This window comes from Trachypithecus francoisi, unplaced genomic scaffold (assembly GCF_009764315.1).
Source record: "Trachypithecus francoisi isolate TF-2019V2 unplaced genomic scaffold, Tfra_2.0 Lachesis_group10, whole genome shotgun sequence".
Lineage (NCBI taxonomy): Eukaryota > Metazoa > Chordata > Mammalia > Primates > Cercopithecidae > Trachypithecus > Trachypithecus francoisi.
In genome coordinates, this window is record NW_022681455.1 from 28,904,072 (window position 1) to 28,921,613 (window position 17,542).

Sequence of the window (17,542 nt, forward strand, 5' to 3'; positions counted from 1 at the left end):
TAACCCCATTGAAATAACTGATTTAAGAAAATGCTTTACACAGTTCGTTGTTTAATTGTAAGCACAAAAAGAAGAGGAAAGAAATCTTAAACTCTATGTATGAGGGTTATTTTTTGTAGAGCTAAAGCTGTAGGAATTCTGAGATTTTATGTGAATTTTAGGATTGGGAAAATGAGTGTGTGAGACTGTGTGTGTTGTTGGAACCAGGTTGTCACTGTAAGAAAAAGAAGGTAAAGAATAGTCCTGTTGGTGTTGATGGGAATTGGAGGCATCAGTATGAAGTTATACATAGCCGGGCGCAGTGGCTCCCGCTAGTAATCTCAACACTTCGGGAGGCTGAGAGGCGTGGATCACTTCTTTCAGGTCAGAAATGGAGAACAGCCTGGCCAACATGGCAAAATCCCGTATCTACTAAAAATACAAAACTTTGCAGGGTGTAGGGGCCGCGCCTGTAGTCCCAGCTATTCGGGAGGCTGAGGCAGGATAATCGCTTGAATTCGGGAGGAGGACGTTGCAGCGAGCCAAGATCGCGCCACTGCACTCAGTCTGGACGACTGAGTGAGACTCTGTCTCAAGAAGAAAAAAAAAAGAAAACAAAAAGTACATTTTCCCTACAGATCTGTCTGCTAACTGGGCCTGGAAGAAATACCTGAGAAACAATGAGCAAGATAACTCTATATTTTGATTTTCAAATACCATTCTCTACTAAAAGGAACCAGAGATACTAATAGAAAGTAGCTACTATTATCAACTACACTGATTCCAGGACTGTGCCAGGAAAACTACAAGATGAACCTAAGATATTTTTCTGTGCCAGAATGATGGGGATGATTTAAAAGAACACAGAAGCGCAGGGTTAGCTCGCGCCTATAATCCCAGCACTTCGGGAGACCGAGGCGGGCAGATCACCAGAGGTTAGGAGTTCCAGAACCACCTGGCCAACATGGTGAAGCTCCGTCTCTATTAAAAATACAAAAACTGGCCTGGCGTAGTGGTGCATGCCTCTAATCCCAGCTACTCGGGAAGCAGAGATAGGAGAATCGCTTGAACCCGGAGGCAGAGGTTGAAGTGAGCCGAGATCGCACCACTGCACTCCAGCCTGGACAAGAGGGCAAGACCTGTCTCAATAAATAAATAAAAATAAAGTCCATGAGAAAAATACTAGTGTGTGTGTGCGTATTTAGAAGTAAAGAGAGAGGAGAATCATTGTGGCAAAATACCAGGAATTGCTAAATCTGAGTATCGTGTGTATGGTAGTTCTTTGTATTATTTTTGCAACTTTTCTGTAGGTTTGAAATAATTTCAAACCAAAAAGCTTGTTTTAAATTATCCCTTCTCACATTTCTTTTCCCTCTTCCTTCAAGGGCTGTACTCGTCTATCAAGAGTTAACGTAGGTGGATACTAAAACAGAAGGGTCAGTACCGCCTCGGGGATTTAGGTGCAGGTGAGGAGGTGAGAAAGTGGAATTCCCAGCTATTAGAAATGAAGACCCAGGAGCGTGGGTCGCTGCCCGTCCTTACCCTCGCCAGCGCCTGGACCAGCACCGTGGTCTCGAAACCCAGCATGGATTTCGTCTTGGGGACGCTATTGCTCCAGTTCTGACACTCAAGAAACGACGGATGGAGAGAACGAGGACCGCCTGCGAAAAGAGCTCGAGAGGGAAACAGGGACGCGGTGGGATGCGCAACCTACGGCTGCAGCGGCAAAGGCGGAGGAGAAGCGAAGTGGGCGAGCGCCCGAGGCTGCCAGAGGATCTGGGTGGGCCGGGAGGCGGAGTGCAGCCCGGAAGCCCATCTCCGCTGCGTTTCCTCGGTGTCCGCGATGAGCGAGAGGGCTCATTCCCTGTAGAAGTGAACTGAAAACGCTTTCCCGCAATATCTCTCGTTTTGCTTAAGGCAGTCGCAGCATTGAGAATGCCTCGCAGCTCCTTTACTGACTCGGACACTGGGGATAACGGGTACTCTTGAGTTTTGGTACAGGTGGGTGGTATTGGTGGCTTCCGAGGAAAGGACAGAGAAGCTGCCTATTTCCAATCCCTACTGTTCGCGAGGGAAGAGTGTTGAACCAGGAAGAGAGACCCTCCTGCTTAAGCCCCTTTGTTATAGATAGGAAGAGTGTTCTTTGCTTTTGTTTTTGTTTTAGCTTGTCAAGCTTGGAATACAAGTCATGGAAAACAAGAAAGGTAGGGCAGTCCCAGTATATTTTAAACTTAAGAGGGTTTTCAGAAGGAGTACTACCTTGTTTTTATGGAATTCAGGGTGTCCAGATTTCAACCTACCTAGCAGAGAGAAGCTCTATGAGTCTAATATCTTGGCTTTCTTCTACATCAGCAAGCCTCTGAAATTCGGGTTCCTTTCTGGACAGTATCACCTACACTTTTGCAGTGTGCTCCTATATTACTTACATCCAACTCGTGGAAGCACGAACACTGGGAAAAGCCAAGGTTACTACATAAAAGATCCTTACATGAGACAAGTGGAAATAAAGCAGCAGCTGAGGTGTGTGTGTAGAGGAAGAGACAAACGTGAAAATGTAGAAAGTGGATAGAGAATTTTTTCCAAGGAGGAAGAGGAATGGTCTACTCACAACAAGGAACTCTCTACTTACTGCTGCGAAGATACTTTTATTACATTTCATGCATACACTGGATTTTAACAACCAGAGCATTGGTAGAATTGGTGGGGGCTGAAGAGACAGCAGTACTCCCAACCCTGAGGGTTAGTCCCCACCCTGAAGGTGGAGAGAAAATGATTACTCTCTGTCATAGGGCTTAGAATCGTCCAAGCCTGGGTTTCAAATTGAAGGGCCCAAATAGCTTGAGAAAGCTCCAGATATTTCAGCTCAGAAGAGTCTCCTGGTTCAAGAGAATTCCTGTCAGTTCTTCCAGAGGAAAATCAGTCTGTTGTGTGTGACCTGAAAAGTTACCTAAAATATTCAAAGGGTCAAAGAAACGGTAAAACCCCAGCCCTGACATAAGATGAATACAATACTCACTGACTTTTCCTAGGTTTGAGTTTTTGATTGAGAATAGGTAGGGAACCCCAGGACCAACTCTTCCTCCTCAGCAGGTGCCTGACCCTGGGACCTCCTGAAACTTCTAGAGCAGTGCTTCACAAACTTTAGCATCAGAGTCACTTGAGGGCTTATTCAAACACAGGAGGCTGAGCCCCATACTCAGCAGTTCTGATTCAATAGACCTAAGGTTGGGCCTGAAATTTATTATTCTGCTTGCAGCACCCAAATCCCCCACCCCTTGCTCTCCTGTGCAGTGTCCACTGTGGCTAACATGCCACCGTTTGCCTGGAGAAAACCAATGGATATCAGGAAATTAAAGAAGGAAAAGTATGAAACAAAAAGAAAATACATGGCATGTGTGTATTACCTTCCTCCAAAAAAATGTATCTCAAAACAAACATATGATTGGTCTGGAGGCACATACAGGGCCAGTCCTCAGCTAAGCAGGTTTCACCAGACGGTATCCCTCCTGGATGCTGGTTATAGACATTTTCACTGGACAAAAGAAGCAAGTAAGGTCACGTCAGCCTCATAGAGTATATCTATCATGCCAGCCTGACAGGCTGGTGGACTAGGAACAAACGTCATACTCTCTTGCCTCTCAAAGACACTTGAATTCAACAGGAAATACGTACAGAGAGAACAGCAGTTTGGAAATCATACATCACTGGAAACCCTAAAAGGTATCATGAGTGCATAGGATTTCTTGGGAGTTCCCTCTCCAAAAAAAGCAGATATAATCAGATGGATCGAGAAAGAACATGAAAAGTTTGTCTGGTTTTTCCCAGGGCAGGAAGTGCCGGACACACCTGTGATCTACTTACCTTTTAGTCTGCATGTATTTTCCATTGTGACAGAAAATCTTTTCCTAGTTTTTTATATGGGGCCTCCGTTTGCTGTTACCAGAAGTTCCCAGGCAATATTTTATTGTAACGAGGAAAACGGAGTGGCTGAGGAAATACAGGAATACAAATCAGTCTTATGGAATATTAGTACCGAATGTTGATCCGTATTGGTTTCTGCTCCTCGCACGTTGAAGGCCTCTAATTCCCCTATGGTCTTCGTTCGGTTGTCCAGTGTCCTGCCACTCCCATCTCAAGCGGCTGGAGAGCCACAACAGTCCTTGTCTCAGTACCGGATCATACTGGTGGCTGCGCTCTCTGCTCAGGTCGACAAGGAGAGACCGGTGGGGAAATCAGTGGACAGAGGCTTTCGCTCTGTTCTTTAACCCAGAAAACAAAAATAACTTAAAAAAAAAAAAAAAAGATACCTGCAGAGCGCTTTTCTTCCTTCTTTTCCTTTGTCTTGGCGTCTCCTTAATCATAGTACAAAATGGGAGGGAACGCGAGCCGCCTGTGAATGTGCACGCTTTTGTTTGGTTTCCAGAGACCCTGTTGAGATTCCGTTCTTCTTTCTCCCTCATTTCTTGTTTGTCTTCCTTCTGCTGTGGCAATTGCCTTAGGTGATGTTGAGGCTCAAGGCATAGCCAGTGGAGATAGTTCGAGGCTGCGTATTGGGCTACATTTTTACTGTCTATTTGTGCAGAAATAGGATAGAAAAATGTGAAAAGGCAGAAATCTGCTGCTTGAGAACTGCCAGAGCAAAACCATCACTTGGAGGTGTCGGGGATCGAACCCGAGGCCTCATACATGCAAAGCATGCGCTCTACCACTGAGCTACACCCCCTTGCTAAAAAGACCTGTTTGTAATAATTTCCAGGAGGTAACTTTCATTTCCTGAGACTCTCCGTGAGCATGCTGGTAGTAGTGGTCAGTATTTTGGAGTGTGGAGAGCCGTTCTGAGCAGGAGATACTTGGAACTAACGGGGGATACAGATTCTTTAGAATACTACGTAGGACTTGAAATGAAAAACAAAAGATTAGAAAAGTGTCAGGTAATAACTACAAGAAGTTTCCATTGTGGCTTCAAGACATTGAGTTCTTCGGGTCTCCTTCTATTATGCTTGGCAAGAATCAAGTTCTGGTTTTCGTTTCTTTTGATTTCTTCCAGATACCACACGAAGCCATTGAAATTCAGCGTTTTCCTGCCTAAAACGCTTCATAATTGTTGTTTGCTCAATAGGAATATTAAAGGTAAGATGTGGTGGAGGAAAGCCACAATCAGAAGAAAACCTGAGAGCGAGGCACTCAGCATGTTTTTCATAAGGGTCCCTAGCTGGTGCGGCGTCTTACGCCTGTACTCACAGGTACTCCAGAGGCTGAGGAGGGAGGATGGCTTGAGCTCAAGAGTTGGTGGTTGTAGGGAGCTATGATTGCGCCACTGCCCTCCAGCCTGGGCAACAGAGAGGGAAGGGAAGGGAAGGGAAGGGAAGGGAAGGGAAGGAAGGGGAGGGGAGGGGAGGGGAGGGGAAGGGAGGGGAGGGAGAAGAGAGGAGGGGAGGGGAAGGGAAGGGAAGGGAAGGGAAGGGAAGGGAAGGGAAGGGGAGAGAAGAGAGGAGGGGAGGGAAGGGGAGGGGAAGGGATTCATAAGGCGTGAATGAAAAACAGATATGGGGATGGAGAGAAGGGTTGAATTATGAGAATAAGACCGAAGATAAATACAAACAGGATTGAAGAATGGTTTAAAAAAACAAAGTCTATTGCCAAACACAAGCAGGTGCAGAAAAGGGGAGAGGTTTTAACAGCTTTTAGGAATGGGAGATAGATTGGAAGATGGAAATGAGTTAGTTTGGCTCATACTAAATTTAAAGTATCTGTGGGGCACGTTTGTGAGGATGTTACATACAGAACTCAGGCAATTAACTCCGTCTCCAGCCTGGGATTTGTAAGCATTAGTAGTAGTAGACACATTACACGGAGGATGAGTAAAGACTTTTAAGTGTACTTTGAGATATGGAAATTAGAAACCTATTCGTGATATTTGTAGTCAACAAACAAGTTTGTTCCTAAGAAGTTCCTGACTCTTGGGACTTATTGTGTGTCCTTTGAACTATATAAGAAGATGAGAAGAAAACCCATTTCTCAGCACCAAATTTCTAGTGACTATTAACTCTTGCTCATTCTGGTTTGCCCATATACGAGCCTTTGCCAATATTAATAAAATAACATTGATGCCTTTAAAAACTGGCAGATTGCAAGTTGTGTGGCAGACTTGGCTTTTCAGTGGGCTGATGGGATTTCTAGAATAAAAATAGGAAACAATGAGTGATAGATTTCACTGAAGGAGAAACTAGAAAATTGTTATATACAAAACTGATGTGTATTCATGTGTGTTTGCCTGCCTAACTCTGTCTGTGTGTGCATGTAAATGATGGGAAGGATTATCTTGGCTCTTTGATGCTGTAAAAGCAATATTAGCACAGTTTGCAGAAACTCCTTCATCTTCATGTTGTGTTACACCAAGAGAAACTTGGCCGTCTATTGGATTCTTGGGAATTCATAGTAAGAAGGTTGCCTGACAAAAATGGGAGAATTTTAAATAATTAAGTATCTGTAGCTATTTTCAGGCTATCTACCAACAACATGTTTTTTGCATATAATCTGTAGGATGAACTCATTTAACACAGCATTCTTCTGAGAAATTAAACATTTAATTTTGAAGACATACATACATACTCAATTTTGAAAACCTAAAAATATGTAAAGTATATGTTTAAATCTGCACTGTCCAATATGGTTATCATTAGCCACAATGGGTATTGAGTACTGAAAATTGCCCAGTCCAAGTTAAGATGTGTTGAAAGTGAGAAATATGTACCAGATTTCAAAGACGTAATTTTCTTTTTTTCGTGGAGTCTCGCTTTGTCACCCAGACTGGAGCGCAGTGGGACAATCTTGGCTTACTGCAACCTCTGCCTGCCGGGTTCAAGGCGTTCTCCTGCCTCAGCCTCCTGAGTAGCTGGGATTACAGGCGTGTGCCACCATGCCCGGCTAATTTTTTTTTTTTTTTTTTTTTTGTAGTTTTAGTAGAGATGGGGTTTCACCGTGCTGGCCAGGCTGGTTTCAAACTCCTGACCTCGTCATCTGCCCTTCTCGGCCTCCCAAAGTGCTGGGATTACAGGCAGGAGCCACCGCGCCTGGCCAGATGTAGTATCATTTTTTAAACATAAAATATCTCACTGATAATTTTAAGATTGATTACTTGTTAAAACAATATTTTGGACATGCAAGGTGATTTACATATATTAGTAAAACTGGACATAAAAGATGGAAACAATAGACACTGGGGACTACTAGAGGGGGAGGCGAGAAGGGGAAAGACTTGAAAAGCTAACTATTGGATACTATGCTGACTACCCGGGTGATGGGATTAATCCCACCCCAACCACAGCATCATGCAATATACCCATGTAACAAACCTGGACACGTACCCTTTGAATCTAAAATAAAAGTTGAAATTATTATTATTAGTGTTATTATTATTTTGAGACAGTCTTGCTCTGTCTCAGGCTAGAGTGCAGTGGCGCTATCTGGGCTCGCTGCAAACTCTTCCTCCAGGTTTCAAGTGATTCTCCTATCTCAGACTCCCAAGTAGCTGAAATTACAAGTGTGCGCCACCACACCCAGCTAATTTTTGTATTTTTAGTGGAGACGGGGTTTCACCATGTTGGTCAGGCTGGTCTCGAACCCCTGACCTCAGGTGATCTGCCCACCTCGGCCTCCCAAAGCGCTGGAATTACAGGTATTACCCACTTTGCCTGGCTAAAAGTTGAAATTATTAAAAAATGATATAAAATAAGTATTGCCTGTTTGTTGTTTAACTGTGACTACTAGAAAATTTAAAACTACAGAAGTGGCTCTCGTTTATGATTTGTATTTTTTTTAAAAAAGTTCTTTTTATCCCAGAAGCTAAAGTAGAAGACTTGTATAATCTTTCGATTGGACAGCATTGTCTAGAGACAATGTTATCTATTTAGGTGCTGTTCTGGGAGAATCCCAGAGCCAAAGGACATGGAACATGGCCTGCCAGTAATTAGGTTTCACACCACGAGTGGACTTGACTAAATGCATTCCTATGCATGATCTCCTTAGACCTTTACAACATCCCATTTTACATAATCATTATTAGCCTCATTTTTAAGGTATTCAATGAGAGACAAATCATGCTTAGAATTACCCTAGGCCTTCGATTTCAACAAAATGTAAAGGAATCATTACTGTGCTAGGCAAGAAAACATTTAATGCTGCCATTTGTGTAATCAAATATTTCCTTTTTTTTTTTTTTTTTATGACGGAGTCTTGCTCTTGTTGCCTAGGGTGGAGTGCAATGGTGCGATCTAGGCTCACTGCAACCTCTGCCTCCCGGGTTCAAGGGATTCTCCTGCTTCAGCCTCCTGAGTAGGTGGGATTACAGGCATCCACCACCACGCCTGGCTAATTTATTATTATTATTATTATTATTTTGTATTTTTAGTAACGACAGGGTATCACCATGTTGGCCAGGCTGGTCTTAAACTTCTGATCTAAGGTGATCTACCTGCCTTGGCCTCCCAAAGTGCTGGGATTGCAGGAGTGAGCCACTACGCCCAGCCTATCAAATATTTCTTACTGAAATAAAACACAAGCTTCTGAGTTGAGAAAGCGTCAGTGACTTAAAGGATAAAGTATCTGATTCCTAGTTCCTGTACAGTCAGTGTCCCCACCCTGAGGTTGCTTCTTATTTGGTACCAATTTTCCTTTCACAATTTGCTGCAGTTCTGATGTTGAAAGTACTGTAGATTATTGTCTCCTCACACAGTATGCAGGAGTAAGAGGAAAATAACACTGAAAATGAAACACAAATTTGAAAGAAGAAAAGATATTCAAAAAAAACAAAAACTCAGGATAAAAAAGGCCCAGTATCCCAACACAGAATTTCAAGAGAGGAGTTGAAGTGAAAAAAGGAAAATGGGGCACATGCACCTGAGTCTTGACTTTGCTGCCCATTTGCTTTCATTTCCAGTATTCTAGGGCCCTTCATGAATGTTTGACAGAATAATTAATTTAGAAATACTTATTTTTGACTGGACACAGTGGCTCACACCTATAATTCCAGCACTTTGGGAGGCCGAGGCAGGTGGATCACGAGGTCAGGAGTTGGAGACCAGCCTGGCCAACGTGGTGAAATCCCGTCTCTACTAAAAATACAAAAATTAGTCGGGCATGGTGGTGGATGCCTGTAATCCCAGCCGCTTGGGAGGCTGAGGCAGGAGAATTGCTTGTGCGGGGGAGGCGGACGTTGCAGTGAGCTGAGATCCTTCCACTGCACTCTAGCCTGAGTGACATAGCAAGGCTCCGTCTCCAAAAAAAAAGAAAGAAAAAAGAAATACCTATTTTTATTCTTTCCTGGATACCAATACAGAAATAACTTAAGATTTGGAAATTCTAGACAAGGGTTCCAGGCTGAAGAAATGTCCTGTCAGTAAGAAACTTAAAATATTCCTGTAATTAGGTCTGGTGCAGTGGTTCCCACCTGTAATCCCAGCATGTTGGGAGGCAGAAGTGGGCAGGTTGCTTGAGCCCAGGATTTCAACAACAGCCGGGGGAACATAGTGAAGCCCAGTTTCTACAAAAAAAGTACAAAAGAGAGACAGAGAAAGCCAGGCTTGTTGTTGCATTTCTGTAGTCTCAGATCCTCCCTGACATGTGAGGATCGCTTGAGTCCAGGGAGGCTGAGGCTGCAGTGAGCTGTGATCATACCACTGCACTCCAGTATGGGTGACAGAGTGAGACCCTGCCTCAACAAAACAAAACAAAACAAAAGTTATTTTTCCAGCAGTTCAACTGCAGAGCTGTGGAGGTGACTTAAGATACAAACCGAGGGGTTTCTAATTGCAAAATGTTTCTTGAATATACATACCACCACCACCACCACCACATAGTTCTTCTTTTACAGGTTTCTTCACATTTCTTGTGATTTAAAATACCCCCACCCAACACACATAAATAACATCAAATCAGAAATGAATTGTAATTGCCACAGTCTATAGCATATTGGAATTTCTTAGATTTTAAAATTAGTAACTTTCTAGATTTAAGATTTTAAATAATTTACATGCCATCAGTTAACACTTCATGGAAGATTTCAGTGGAGAGAGTGATACAAATATACATACATATATATGTACATTACCTTTATGGAATTTTCAAAAAACAGCGAAAAAATTGGAGTTATATATAGACCTCTGGAATTGGTGTGCAAGTGTTGTATAACGGAAAGACAATTATGCAAATAACCAAAAGGCATCTGCCGAAACCCGGGATTGAACCAGGGACCTTTAGATCTTCAGTCTAACGCTCTCCCAACTGAGCTATTTCGGCTGCCCTAGACTTGTTTCATTAGTCATTTCTTCAAAATGTAAAAACTGCCATTTGTAAGGTCAGTGCATTTTCCAATGCCTAATTCTGTTGTCTTCAGTATCACCCGTCATTCACTCACCTTCCCACCAATCCAAAAATACAAGTTCTGCTGCAATTTATGTCCGAAAATAGGATCCAATTTTCCCCCGCAAAAGACGAGAAAGAAAAGGCAAGACGACAGGGCACGATGACTCACGCCTGTAATCTCAGCACTTTGGGAGGCTGTGGTGGGTGGATCACTTGAGGTCAGGAGTTCAAGACCAGCCTGGCCAACGTGGTGAAACACACCCCACCTACAAAAAATATAAAAATTAGCCAGAAGTGGTGGCGCACACCTATAGTACCAGCTACTTCGGAGGCTGAGGCAGGAGAATCACTTGAACCAGGGAGTTCGAGGTTGCAGTGAGCTGAGATCACACCACTGCACTCCAGCCTGGGCGACAGTGAGACTCCGTCTCTAAACAAAAAAAAGAAAGAAAAAGCGAGGAATAGGTCAGATCAGGAAGATGCTCCCATGCTTGGTCACCATGGAAACACTGCTCAGAAAACTAAGGGAAATTATCTAAAACTAAAATGAAATTATCCAGACTTTTTCTTTTCTCTTCTTTTGGCTCTTTTTTGTTTTGTTTTCTGTCTTGTTCTTCAATGACACGGCAAAAAGGAACAGAAGATTATTGGACACGTTAACGTGGTAGTAGGTTTATAGCTTGCAACTGAAGAAATCCTGAGCGAGCCAATTCTTTTTCTCTGTTTTCGTCCTTTTACCAGTCTAGTGCTAACACATCCACCTTAGGTGGTACGGAGACCCAGGGAGTGGAAACGGCAAACATATGTTTATTTTAGTGTGACCACGCATTATATATAATACATATAAATATATAAATTTAAAATTTAAAATATAAATATATTATGATATAAATATTATATAATATAAAAATACATATATATAGAGAGAGAAGATTCCAGAGAGAGAGAGAGAGAAAGAGAGAGACAGTCCCACTCTGCCAGGCTGGAGTGCAGTGGCAATCTCCTCTCATTGCAACTTTCGCCTCCCGGCTCAATCAGTTCTCCCACCTCAGCCTAGAAATTCTTATATAACTTCAAAAGTGTGAGAACATTGGACTCCTCTTGTTAAATAACTTAGAAACAATTTCAGAGTTTACCGAATTTCTGAAACAATCCTCTCTGGAATGAGGAAATAACTACAGCCAACAACGACTTGCAAATTGAATTTTAATAAAACCGTCCCTATGTCTGGACAGTTTTCAAACTCGGTCACCTATTCCGAGAGAGTCCAGGCTTTCTGTTAAAAAATTTAGATTCTCTTACAGGCTTTTTTTTTTTTTCTTCCTCTCCCTCTTGTTAGGCCTGAGCCTCCCCAGACAGGAAACAACATTCCTCTAGGTTTATCCCCGCCGCCTGACGTCTCTCCCTAGCTAAGCGCAGCCTCAGCCTATGCTGCAGAAATGTTTGAAGTTGAGCATATAGAGAAGGGGAAAAAAATGGAAAGTGATGTGGAAATTAAAACAGTGGCTACATATATAAATCTCAATACAGTGCTTAAAATGTGTGTAAATGGTTCTAGGAGTGCACTGTACTATTGTGAAAAGTTCATTCAGAAGTAAACGGGAGGGAAGGTGGAGAGGAGCCGAGCGCCAGCTGGTGGAGAGAGGGAAGAGACGAAGTGCGGTGAAGTGGAGAAAGAAACACAAGGGAGAGGGGTAGAGGGCAAGGAAAAGCATCCTCAAGATTATTAGGACTTGGATGGACGGAATGGTAGAGTGAGCGTAAGCATGCATCTCTCCGTCGCTTCCTCTGGATATGAGGGAAGAAAGGTTCCTTTTTGTCCCTAGGGAAGTATGCTCGACCGGGAAGGAGACCCAGTTCGTTTTGTCCAGACTGCCACGGGTTTGAGAGCGCCTCGCCGCTCTTTCCGTCGCTCGATAGATAGGCTGGGCTCTTTGGGGGAGCACGTGTTGTTGCGTTTTTTTGTTTGTGGTTCCGGAACCGCTGATACTGTAGCTTCTGAGGGAGCTGCAGGGATTTCCCGATTTCCTGCGTGTCTGTGTTGAGAGTTAGAAGCGGGATCCGCCGACAGCTTCGAGACTGAGCACGGCAGTGGAAACGTCTAATTTTATTAGGCTTTGCTTGAAATGCAAAAGATGAGAAAGAAAGTTCCTGTTTGTTTGCTCCACATATTTCCTTTAGAATGAAGCCGATAGAAAGTCAATTTCACCCTGAAGAAACTCCTCCTGGAGTTTGAAATGAGCTTCTTTACTCCTCACGTCCACCTCTTGGCTCAAAAGAACTCTGCAGATTCGCACAGCGGCTACGGAAAGACAAAGTCGCGGTACAATAGGTGTTAACTACGTGTGCAGCCACCGTCTTCTTAGTCCTATTATAGGTGCAGAGGTAATATAGGTGAATCCCTCACAAGTCGAGTGGGTTAACCTCAAAACTGACATTAGCGATGGCTTGTGACCACCTGGTAGGTGGTGGACCATTACAGCGTTTAGAAAGTGAGTAAAAGAAAGGATGCATACGGATGCCCACTGGCTTACTTGGCTTCTACAGATGCAGAGAGAGAGATCGCTTTTCTGCCTTCCGGGTGTTTAGTAACTTAATTTTTTATCTTTTGTTTAAATGAAATAGAGCTGAAAATAGAAGGAGAATTCCTTTCAACGAGATAGTATTGAGATACTTGCAGAGTATCCCCGCATGGATTTCTGCTTAGCCCTGTGATACCAGCATCAGAAACTGTGCAAAGAGCTCTAATCTGGAGGTATGGGTTGTTCAGTAGCTTAGAAAGAGGTTATTCCTGGAGAATAAGTGCAGCCAGTAGAAAAGGATCCATTGGGATTGGGAGAATAAAAGTTCATTCATTATTTTTATTTATGGGAAACAAAGAAATGAGCTTTATCCTATACTGGTCTTGGTCCCTGGAGTTCAGAGTGCTTGCATCTCAGGGCAGAAACTTCTTTAGAGGACCCAGAGAAGTATGTTCCCCGTACCAAATGTCAGCTGAAGTGACTGTGGTCTTTTTGTCATTTGTCATTATGTTTGCCATTTATTGTATGCTTGTAGTTAAATAGTTTACATTAAGTTTTAGAGTTTGTGGGTTTCTAATGGAAATAGTGACCACCAGCATATCAGGTCCTCAGCCACTGGCAGTGAACTCGTTTAGTGAAAGCTTGTAGGGCTTCTAAAACCTTGTTTAGAAGAAGAAACGCAAGGCCAGGCATGGTAGCACACGCCTGTAATCCCAGCACTTTGGGAGGCTGAGGTGGATGGATCACCTGAGGTTGGGAGTTCGAGACTAGCCTGACCAAGAGGGAGAAACCTCCATCTCTACTAAAAATACAAAATTTAGCCAGGCATGGTGGTGCATGCTTGTAATCCCAGCTACTCGGGAGGCTGAGGCAGGAGAATCACTTCAATCCAAGAGGCAGAGGTTGTGGTGAGCCAAGATTGCGCTATTGCACTCCAGCCTGGGCAACAAGAGCGAAATTCTGTCTCAAAAAAACCAAACAAACAAACACCACACACACAAAAGGACTTAAGCCACACAGTTCTGTGGTTTCTGATTATTTCATTTACAGCTAGAAATTGGCTGGATTGCCAGGAATAATACTTACTTCCATATTGTGTGGTTCACCTTAGTGACTACTGGGACTGCTTAGAAAGAACAGGTGGATAATCATAAGCAGCAAATAACCTTAAGTGAATGAACAAGAATTACCTCTCTGTATGAGAGAGAGATGTAGAGGTCAACCCAGATATCTTGACAAGGCAGGAAATTTTGGACAGCTGGGGAAGGTCATGGAGCTCTTCTTACAGTGCCACCAGGAAGAAAATAGATCTCTGGAGGTACTGAGGAATGAGCCCAGGACCTTGTGCATGATAAGTACACACTCTACCACTGAGCTATACCCCCTCATAACTCCTGTGTATTTGGAACACTGGTGATCACCATTATCTGAGTACGTGCTCTATGTCATAAAGACAATTACCATGTATTTCCAATTCCACTGTTTTTGATTTCCCTATATCTGAGTGCCCCCTCTCTTAGGCACGGTTACACCACGAAAAGGTAACCGCTTTTCACCATAAAAAGAAAAGCACTGTTCCTGATTTGGGATCAGCAAATCTGTTTCCAAATAGAGCAAATTAACTGTATTTCAAAAGTATAACATAACCACATTGAAAATTCAGGAAAGAATTGACCTAAGAAAATGGTTTACACATTGTTCTCATTGTAAAAAGAAAAATAACAGCAAGCAAATCTTAAACTCTATATATCAGGAATATTTTCTGTAATGCTAAGGCAACAGCAATTCTGATATTTTGTGTGAATTTTAGGATTGGGAAAATGAGAGTGTGTGCACCTGTGTGTTGTTGGAAGCAGGTTCTCACTGTGGGAAAGGAGGATGGTAAAGAATAGTCCTATTGGTGATGATGGGAATTAGAGGCATCAGTATGAAGTTACACACTTAATTGTAAAATTTCTCCACAGATCTCTCTGCTAACTGGGACTAGAAGAAATGATACCTCAGATGCAATGAGCAAAGATAATTCTATGTATTGATTTTCAAATACCATTCCCTACTAAAAGGAACCAGCCATACTAGTAGAAAGTAGCTACTAGTGTCAACTACACTGACTCCAGGACCGTGCCAAGGAAACTACAAGATGAACCTAAGATATCTTGCTGTGCCAGAATATAAGTGCTCAGAATTGATGGGTATGATTAAAAGGACACAGAAGCCAGCTTGAAAGGGATCTAAATGGTCAAATCTGACACATTTTGAGCATTAATGATGACAATAAGTGATTATCAATCTTGGGAACTTAAACAAATAAATATGGAAGATGGTGAGATTTTCCTTACAGTTGTATGCGAAGTGATAAATGTGGAAGTAAGGATAAAATTGGAAAATCCTCATTTGGGCCGGGCGTGGTGGCTTACACCTGTAATTCCAGCACTTTGAGAGGCCAAGTTGGGGGGGATCACCTGAGGTTGGGAGTTCAAGACCAGCCTGACCAACATGGAGAAACCCCATCTCTACTAAAAATACAAAATTAGTTGGGCGTGGTGGCGCATGCCTGTAATCCCAGCTACTCAGGAGGCTGAGGCAAGAGAATCGCTTGAACCTGGGAGGCAGAGGTTGCGGTGAGCCAAGATCACACCATTGCACTCCAGCCTGGGCAAGAAGAGTGAAATTCCATCTCAATAATAATAATAATAAATAATAATGAGAAAAACTGACATCACATGCCTCTTGGTGTGATAGAGGATAACATGATTTCTGTGACATTTCCATAACCTGAATCTAACCATGGCTACACAAATTAAGAAACATTCCACAAAACCACAGGCATGTGCTCTTCAAAAACATATTCATGTCGTGAAAGACAAGAAGATTAAGAATCTGTTCCAAAGTGAAGGAGACTGAAAAGTCAAGACAACTAGATTCATGTGTGATTCTGAAATGGCACCTAGTTTGGGAGAAAAATTCTGTAAAATATTTTATTGATATGATTTAAATTTGTATAGACTGTATATTAGATAATACTATTTTATCAATGTTAAGTTCACTAAATTTGATAATTGTACTGTGGTAAGAAATTGACCTCATTCTTAAGAAACACACATTGAAGTATTTAGGAATAAAAAGATATAATGTCTGAAAATCATTATCAAATAGTTTAGAGAAATATTTTTTGTCATCTATAGATAAATATATATACACACACATACACACACTCACACACACACACATGTAGATTCCACTGTTGCTGATTGTTTGGTTGTTGAGGTGAGAAAGAGGCAAGATAGTGTTCTGAAATGATGTCAAGATTTGGACAATATGTGTTTCTCAGATGGTTCCCATTCCATTTTAAACGTTGCTAGGCTGAGACAAAGACACAAATTCCCCAATTTATATTAGAATTTAGCAGATGGTTTGTTCTGTTTTGTTCTGAGACAGAGTTTTGCTCTTGTTGCCCAGGCTGAACTCCAATGGTGGGATCTCATCTCACTGCAAACTCGGCCTACCTGGTTCAAGTGATTCTCCTGCCTCAGCCTCCCAAGTAGCTGGGATTACAGGTGTGCGCCACCATCCCCGACTAATTTTTTATTTTTAGTAGAGACGGGAATTTCACCATGTTGGTCAGGCTGGTCTCAAACCCCCAACCTCAGGTGATCTGCCCGTCTCAGCCTCTCAGTGTTGGGATTACAGGTGTAAGCCACTGTGCCCGGCCAGCTCCTTTGTAATCTTATAAGACCACCGTAGGATATGCGGTCTGTGATTTACTAAAACGTCAACATGTAGCACGTTACTGTACTCATATCAGATTTTTGGCCTCCAGAAGTGTGAAATAATAAATTTCTGTTGTTATAAGCCACTCAATTTGGGATACTTTGTTACAGCAGCCATAGGAAACTAATCAACGACAAGCTTATTCTACTCTGCCAACTGCCTTGAATGGTTTTGAGGCTCATGAAGCCTAAATAACGTAACATTGAAATTACCATCTTGGCAAAATTCAGCAGCCTTTCACGCTAAAAACTCTCAATAAAATAGGTATTGATGGGACGTATCTCAAAATAATAAGAGCTATTTATGACAAACCCACAGCCAATATCATACTGAATGGGCAAAAACTGGAAGCATTCCCTTTGAAAATTGGCACAAGACAGGGATGCCCTCTCTCACCACTTCTATTCAACATAGTGTTGGAAGTTCTGGCCAGGGCAATCAGGCAGGAGAAAGAAATAGAGAGTATTCAATTAGGAAAAGAGGAAATCAAATTGTCCCTGTTTGCAGATGACATGATTGTATATTTAGAAAACACCATTGTCTCAGTCCACAATCTCCTTAAGCTGATAAGCAACTTCAGCAAAGTCTCAGGATACAAAATCAATGTGCAAAAATCACAAGCATTCCTATACACCAATAACAGGTAAACAGAGCCAAATCATGAGTGAACTCCCATTCACAATTGCTAAAAAGAGAACAAAATACCTAGGAATCCAACTTATATGGCATGTGAAGGACCTCTTCAAGGAGAAGTACAAACCACTGCTCAACAAAGTAAAAGAGGACACAAACAAATGGAAGAACATTCCATGCTCATGGATAGGAAGAATCAATATCGTGAAAATGGCCATACTGCCCAAGTAGTTTATAGATTCAATGCCATCCCCATCAAGCTACCAATGACTTTC

General features: G+C 42.4%; 2 non-coding genes across 2 annotated transcripts; both read right to left on the bottom strand.

The window, feature by feature from the left end:
- Window positions 1-4,630: 4,630 nt before the first annotated feature.
- TRNAA-UGC lies at window positions 4,631-4,702 on the bottom strand. Its single transcript has one exon. It is a non-coding gene; the product is annotated as a tRNA-Ala (tRNA).
- A 5,500-nt stretch (window positions 4,703-10,202) lies between these two features.
- Window positions 10,203-10,275, bottom strand: TRNAF-GAA. Its single transcript has one exon. It is a non-coding gene; the product is annotated as a tRNA-Phe (tRNA).
- Window positions 10,276-17,542: the final 7,267 nt, after the last annotated feature.